The 8,299-nt window shown below is 40.8% G+C and overlaps 1 protein-coding gene across 10 annotated transcripts in view; it reads right to left on the bottom strand.

The window, feature by feature from the left end:
• LOC123745239 (protein bric-a-brac 2) overlaps positions 1-2,821 on the bottom strand; it is a 107,642-nt gene extending 104,821 nt beyond the window's left edge. For 3 of the 10 annotated variants that reach the window (XM_045725555.2, XM_045725554.2, XM_045725553.2), the window contains exons 1-2: positions 1,819-2,025; positions 1,053-1,097 (exon numbers count right to left, since the gene is read on the bottom strand). The gene's annotated coding sequence lies outside the window, so the exon portion shown is untranslated. Of the gene's footprint in view, positions 1-1,052; positions 1,098-1,445; positions 1,658-1,716; positions 1,781-1,818; positions 2,028-2,744 lie in introns of those variants that run through there. The other 7 variants (XM_069300649.1, XM_069300648.1, XM_069300646.1 and 4 more) reach the window with 7 other exon arrangements.
• Between the last annotated feature and the right edge of the window lie 5,478 nt (positions 2,822-8,299).

Genomic DNA, 8,299 nt, shown 5'->3' on the forward strand with positions numbered 1-8,299 from the left:
CAAACATGTTGAAGCCGAGGTTGCCGAGGCATAGCCAACCCTAGAGCAGTGACCCTGATGACTATGAAAACCATATTTGGCTTATTTGGCTCTCTTTTTTTTCAGGCAGATGTAGTCCATTAACTGTACAAATGCACTATGATGTATTATAGGTAATAAATTGTACCCCAAATCAGACCCACATTCCCAGTCTCCAGACACTAAAACCAGAAGAAAATGTATATATGCTGATTAGCATTGTAAATGTGTGGCCATGTCTGTGGTAGAAAATAATAATAAAATAATAAAAAACTAAAACCTGTTTACCTGCTTGATGGTGTTCTGGGAGTTTTGTTCTACTCCCCTGTTTACTGGATTGTTTACCAGATTTGTCCAGAAGACCTTGGTATATAATTGCAACACGAAGTGACCTGACACCGACTCGTATAAATGAATAGTGCAATATGTTTAGGCTAAAAGATATAGTGTTGAAACACTTATAATGTGGTGATATAGCTACCAACACCACCTGGGTGATTCCTCTCTTGGACCAAGTAAAAATGTTACCTCCCCTTAAATCATATTTTAATAAAATATTGAATCTTAATTGTATTGTTTGTATAGCCTTGATATTTGGTACTATTTATATAGATAAGCTTTTTGCTCAATTCATTCTATAGATTTTCATGTTATTAAATATACATTTTATTCCACTTGGCCTATAACAAGAAAAAAAAAAGGCTGAGTTGAAATGAGCAAGGACTGGTGACTTAATGTACAGCCATTTATTAATGTAGCGGAGGGTGTTAAGGGTAATTACAAATGTACAATTATGCCCTTGGCTAAGGTTCAGGACAATAGTTATCACAATGATGGCACCAAGCTGAGAAGATGACTTAATACCATCAAAATTAAGGAAAGTTTCTTTCAACTTACTTAATACAAACTTTTACAGGAAAATACTGAAGTTCACAATCAACTTTTAAAACATGAATTGCATAATGATAATTACAAAAAAAACAATAATATATAAAATATCACTATGATATTAGTACAGCAAGGATAAAACTAACCTGTATTAGAGGGGGCAGATTACAAGCTACAGTTCAATCCCATTCCTGAAAATTAAAGTGTGCCATTAATTAATGAACTTGCAATTATTTCCAAATTTCACTTCACCCACAAACTGACATGAAATCTTATTACCAACTGTTGAGGCAACTTTCCCCCAGTCCTTACTTCATGTAGAGAAAAAAAAAAGTTTCACTATAATTATTTGACACGAGTGACATCCACGACAGTAACAATGTTAAGTTTGGCTCTCTACGCCAAGGTGACGGCTTGTCACACTGCGTCCTTGTCACCGAGGCGACAAATATCTTAAAGGAGGGTTTTGATATGCCTTAAATGAAGGCCAAGAGGAGGCGTGTTCCACCAGTTCCTCTCTCAGAGCAACACCCCCTCACCTATCACCTGACGGCGGTGTCAAGGGTTGGTCTCCAGGGCCCCGCAGCCTAACCCACCACTCCAAACCGTCATAGCGGAGGGGCGTAGAGGCGAGGGCGGGCCGGGGCGAGACAGACGGTGACAACCGGTGAGGCAGGCAGTAATTTTCAGGCCGTGGCCGTCCCCATTCTCCGAGCGGAAGCCAGCCAGCCCCCGTAACTCATCCCGCCCCGCCTGATAAAAACATACCCATTCCTCCTCACTCCTCTCCTTACTGCTCACTATCCTCACCTTCACGTCATCTGGGCTGACTCTTATTGCGAAATACCTGCAATTCCCACCTTTATTATTTGTTGTTAGTTACTAATAAACAAAGTAATAAATAGTTCTTACCCCCGATCTTCAACCCGCAGTTCCCGTTTTGTTCCAATGATATAAGATTTAGGAATTAATAAATTCAACGAATTTTTCCCGTTATTTGCGATTTAATTCAATCATTTAATGCGAAATTAATCTTAATATTTTATTAGCACCGAATACAAATGGACAGCGTCTAAAATAAAAAGTGAAACAACTTTTCAGAAGAGTTTAAGAACGGCGAGATTCCCGGGGTGCGGCGGCGGCGGCCATAGCGGCGCCATTCCCGTACGTTATTGATTCCATAAAAAGACGCGGCCTCTCAACCCGGCCGTCTCCCCCTCGGCCCGTCTCCCCCCTCCGCGCGCCCGCACTCGGCCTATCTCATTAATATTCATATTCCGATATTCGCCGTAAACCTTTCGTGTCGTGAAGAGCGGCGATTTGGGGGGGTTTCGGGTTCATTTAGTGGCGAGGGATGCCAAGAGCCCGGTGGGAATATTAATTAAAAATGGCTAAGTAAAGGTGGAAATGTCGCACTTCATTGTAGAGACAATATAGACGATAGTGAGTGGAGCCATTGTTTATCTCCCGGGGGTCGATCATGGGTAGCGCCGCTAGCTCCTCCCGCAGGGCCAACCATTGATAAACCTCTTTTGCTACTCAAACAAAGCTCTCTCTCTCTCTCTCTCTTTTTCGTTAGAACATGTGCGAAATAGGTGTTATTAAGACGTACTAAAAAATCACATTGATCTCAATTCATTAAACAATGTAAATAAAAGTAGTACATGTCAGCCAACATAATTATTCTCCTTGCGCCAAGGTCATTCAATTGCTATAACATACTCACTTATAATTGCACTTCATTTTCCTATCTTGAAACTCTTACTAAATCTAACACGGCAACTTCACGTCAGTAACCTACACCCTGTTAAAGGTTAAACTTGTGCATTTAATGGTACCTGTTGTTCTTTGTATAATAGTATGATGAAGGTATAGAGAAAATGGTTGGGCCGGCAGGTGTGCCGGCCGGCTACCTAACCGTATTGTTAACTTGTCAGCCTGACTACCAATAGCAATAATAATAATAATTTATTATTATTATTATTATTATTATTATTATTATTATTATTATTATATGCGTAAGAATGTACGTACATAGAACAAGACTGGCACTTGGGTGCCATTGTTATCTCATAAAACAGCCACAAACTATACGTCATTCTGCTCGCACGTATTCACAGGAGTGCACACAAGGTATAAGAATATGCATACTGTTGTTGTTTAAGATTCAGCTACTGGGAACAAAACGTTCCAAGTAGCACGGACTATGGTGAGTCCGTAGTGGACTTACCTGACACATGAGAGGGGCTGTGAATATTCATACGCAAACGCAAGTTCAAGTTCAAGTATGTTTATTGAGATAAGAAAGAAATACATCTCAAAGGGATAGAGTAGCTTAGGCTATTTCTACCCCCCATGGGTCTGGAGGTGCCGGGGATCGAACCCGGGGCCTTTCACACGCAAAGGGAAGGCCCCGGGTTCGATTCCCCGGGAAACGTATACTTATATAAGCAAAATATGTACACTCATACGCACTACGTCAGACTATTGATGATGCAGCATTTATTGTATACGCCTTATATAAGGAAAACGGAAGGTATAACAAGAAACCTTATACAGAGGAGCATTTGAGAGCAGGAAATTCGTCATGAAGCACAATTAAGTGTTTAGATATGACATATCCTGACAGAGCTATAGGTCAAGCTGAACAGACGAATTAGCAGAATGATGTTAAACTTAAGAATATAAAAATATAAAAAGCTGTACAAGGCCTATTTATTGGTCCATGCAAGACAACTCTAATTTATATCAACCCAAACTAGTGAACCCCCATTTGGACTATCGTATCCACATGGTAGAATCAGTACATTCTATTCAGTAGAATCCACAGGAATCCCAGGTTACATAACTTATAACAAGTCGTGGTGGTCCTCACGGGAGACATCTCCCGTCACGCAGGGTGCAGTCGCACCTCCACAGATCTCCAGTATCAGCTCTTGATACTGGTAATGGCTCAAAAGGGCCACCACTTACAGGCTATTCATGCCCGTGCCACCTTTTGGGTGGCTTAATCTTCATCAATCAATCAATCGTGGTGGTACAGTGGTGAACGACTGGGAGTTTCTTGATGTCCGGTTCGAGTCACCTCTGAGTTCAGGTTGATTTTCTCATTGATATATATGACGTTAGTGTAATTTCTTTGTGTGATAATAATAATGATGATGATTCTCAGAAGATTCTCACTTTCAGAAGAACATAGCTGCTCTGGTGAAAGTGCAACACCGGGGCAACAAAAGTCATTCTAGAGCTAAATCGTCTTTTGTACCAGGAACGGTTGAGGGCCACAGGATTAACAACACTGCAAACCAGGCATGACAGGGCATATCTCATTGAAACTTGTAAAATACTGAACAAGTTGGAGGATGTTGATCCTGACAATTTCTTCAAAAGGTCCTATGTAACACAAACAAGGAGCAACGGTTTCAGGCTCAATAAACCTCAATGTAGGACAGAGAACAGATGATTATTCATTCACAGGGGTTATAAACCCATGGAACCGCCTAACTGCCGAAGCCGTAAATGCCAAAACTGTGTTAGGTTTTAAAATCTACCTGAAAAAATCAAGGCAAATTAATGAGGGGACCTTCGACAAGCCGTCGGCTTCCTGTCCTCGTCGAGGCACAAGTGTTAGTGGCTTTCGAGTAAACTCGGACCAGCGACCCGTCCAGCGATTGGGTATTGAGAAATGATTGAGTGTGTAAAAGCCTGAATAAGGAATGCCTTTTTTGGAAATGGGACAAGTGTAGACAGCCTTCCTAGCAGCAGTGTCCACAAATTCATTTAAGGTAATACCAATATAGCTGGGAACCCAGCAAAACTCAACTCTCCTTAACATGCTGGAGATAAGAAAGAGCCAGTGTTGAATTTCGACTACCATACGATGCACAAAGTTAAATGACTCCAGAGCCATGAGGGCACTGTGCCGCAGTGCCTTCATGGGTCGTCTCAGGAGGCTGGCGGCATATATAGGTTTGGTCAGGTGATTGGTTGATTGATGAAGATTAAGCCACCCAAAAGGTGGCACGGGCATGAATAGCCCGTAAGTGGTGGCCCTTTGGAGCCATTGCCAGTATCATTAGCTGATACTGGAGATCTGTGGAGGTGCGACTGCACCCTACGGAGAGGTCGTGACCTCTGTGGTTTGGTCAGGAAAGATAACGGAATAGCCAACACCGTCGGCAGACTTAGACCCATCTGTGAAGAGGGCAATGGAACATGAATACAAAGAAAAGTGTTCAAAAGAAAAGGCGTTTCATAACCGTAGGAGGGGTAGAAGCCTTTACCATGTGGGTCAAGGACTTGCAAAACTTTGCAAGTGGGACCCGTCATGGGGAAAACGATGGAATGACATAAGAAGAGATATTGCTAAAATGAACTGAAAAGGAATCTTGCAAGTGAGACATCCATAAGGAAATGGTTAGGTGGTGAAAGGAAAGAGGACCCAGAGGGTCCACATGAGGGGTAACAGTCAACGCACGGCATAAGCGAGTGAGGAGGCTGCAGGGACCTCGAAAGGTAGCGAAGGCGGTAGCAATCACGATGATCCTGTATGACAGGACTCCTGTTTCAGCATACAGGGTCAGGAAAGGGGATGAACGAAAGGCACCGGAGCTGAGGCATAACCCAGTATGGCGCAAAGCATCAAGATTACAGTAGTTCAAGGAGAGGCGGATGAGAAGGCGAGACAGCGATAATTAGTCTCAACAGTACAATTAGTCTCAACAGTACGAGAGGAGTGTGCATCTATCAACTCCCAGGGAAGTATAGGACAAGGAGGTAAGATACATGAGGTAACTAAGACAAACGGGAGTCAAAGATCAACAGCAACAGTTTAGCTGAATCTTTATACAGAAGGGGACTAACATAGAGCGACAATGGTGGACAAAGAATGACCTTTCCAGTATAAAAGTCATAGGCCAAGCCTTACTTGTAGAGAACTTGAAGCTATGATTGTTGGCCCAGAACGACAATGAATCAATTCAAAGTTGAAGCTATCATTGGAGGAAAGGAGAGATCATCAACATAAGAGGACCGAAAAAATATCAGGAGAGAGAGAGGAAGGAACACAGTTTAGGACAAGTAGGAAAATAATGCTACCTTGGGGAACACCTTCATATAGTCGAAAGGAGTCTGAGAAAGTGACAGTACCAAGCCTCACTTTAAACGAACAACTAGAAAGGAAACTTTGAAGGAAGAGTGGGAGGTCCCAAGTAGGCCAAACAAACTCTTGCAAATAATGTGACTCAATACTTTGGAGCAATCTCAGCAAGATACTTTTAGGGAGCCACCAGGACTCTAACGTTTGTTACATTCAAGGCAGTTTTATTCTTTTAAAATATAAATACATTTGCTATGATAATAGAACTAAGGCTGGTGAACAATATAGTCTAACTGAAATCTTACGTAAGCTAAGTATATAATTTTATCTATTTTAATATTTGACCAATACTGAGGACTGTACCTTATTATAGTTCTGAGAACATTAAAGAATAGGACTTAAGATTCCAAGGTATATAAAAAGAGGATTTTTTTTACAGAGAAATTCCTCTGTGGGCTCTAGGCCTCTAACTGGCCCATTAGGTGTTGCTTGTTTCTGTTTTACTTAGGCAGAGTGTGAGTATTTATGACTTGTATGGTTGCTTCATTAAGATTTTGCTCAATGTGGTTTAATAACTTCTTCTGCTCCATTGAATCTAAGTTGAAACCTTATTGGGTTTGTAACTGTGCACTGTATTAGATAATATTCCAGTGGTCTGTCAGGCATTTCTCCAGTGCTGACATTTCCTCTCACCTTCTGGAACCTGTAAGCCTATTTCCCATGCACATGGGTATCCAAGCCTGATGCGATGTGAGAGGAGACAGCCGATAGGCATATATGTTATTTTTTTTTTATCCACTTTTGCAATTATCTGTTGAGCACCTTAATTCTTTCAGTGCAATTACAATTTAAGATAGTTTGCATCTTACCGTGGGTTTTGGTATGAACAAGTAATGTTTTTCGGACTTGAGATTTCTGTAAACCATTGTAAGTACAGTATAGTAAATAACATTGTACTTAAAATTTCACTTTGAATAGTGCCTTTTGCCTTTAGTCTTAACATTTGTAGTCTTGAAACAGCACAGACTCACTAGAGGTCTTTTGGTTGCTAAAATAATCTTCTATCCATTGTAACAATTGAGAACCTATACCCATTCAAGATAACTTCTCTGTTAGCCATATCAAAGGCATATTTTCAGTTAAGATATTTATCATGTTTGTGCTTTCTATCACCATTGGAAGCAAAAAAGGTTTTGCCTTTCTTGCTTCTTTTTTTTTGCAAGAAAGGTTGGAAGGTTTTAGTTGCATACACTTTTATCATGTGTGAAATCATTGATATTAAATAACAAATATTCTTTAATTCAATGAAATAATCTATTGAACACCATTTTCATGAATGTTTTACACATGCTAATGGATTTTAGTGGATGAAAACCATTCAGGCTGGTCAGTGTTTGGTATCGTTGGTACAGAAAGACAAAGTTCATGAGACAAGCAGCTGCCCAGTTACATAACTGCATCAAAACAATTAAAGTACTGTAGTGAAGTGCTGGATGCATGATGCAGTTGAATGAATGTCGGAGGGAATACTGTCATCACCACTGGAGTGTTTCAGTCTAGACCTCCAATGCTTTCTCTGTTCTCTGCTGTGGAGAATAAGTGCCTTAATAAAGTTGCAGTTCACCTGAAAGAAAAGATAACAAAAAAGCTCCAACAAAAAGAAGTGTCTTGGTTGTCAAAAATTCACAGGTCAGATACATTGCCAGGGCTTTCTGAGCTGGGGATTAGGAAAACAGGTTAAGGGTTTGCTAACCTGGAGTGGGAATTGAGGGATATTGTTAGCAAAGTCAGTAATGTTATGAATGCTAATGAAAAGTAACTCATTACAGTATTTGTATTAGTACCAGAGGAAATGTGGTAGAAAGATTGAGGAGTGAGGCACTAATACAAATGCATAAGACTGCCATTGAATGAGTTAGGAGCAGGGGGAAGGATCATGATTATATGTGGCATTCCTTCAATTAAGGGAGAAGGAAATGAATGGATGTCCAACACAATTAAGTTAATTGCCAAATAGACAAATATTGGCAAGCCAATGAAATATCATTCACCGATAACCGGGAACACTTTTATGGAAGGAATGGCATGCATGCATGCTTGGGATGGGGATGTTGCTCTTTGCCTCATTGCTGGGATATGTAGTCGGTAGGGTTTGTCAGAGTCTATGTCGTTAGATGAGAGAGGTATGGGAATGTATTTGGGGAAAGAGTCCTCCCTCAAAAATTTGAGGGGAAAACCCTGATCCAGATCAACATAAAATGATAACTACACTTTAGGGTTAATAACTTCAGCACG

Source organism: Procambarus clarkii, chromosome 44, assembly GCF_040958095.1.
Source record: "Procambarus clarkii isolate CNS0578487 chromosome 44, FALCON_Pclarkii_2.0, whole genome shotgun sequence".
NCBI lineage: Eukaryota > Metazoa > Arthropoda > Malacostraca > Decapoda > Cambaridae > Procambarus > Procambarus clarkii.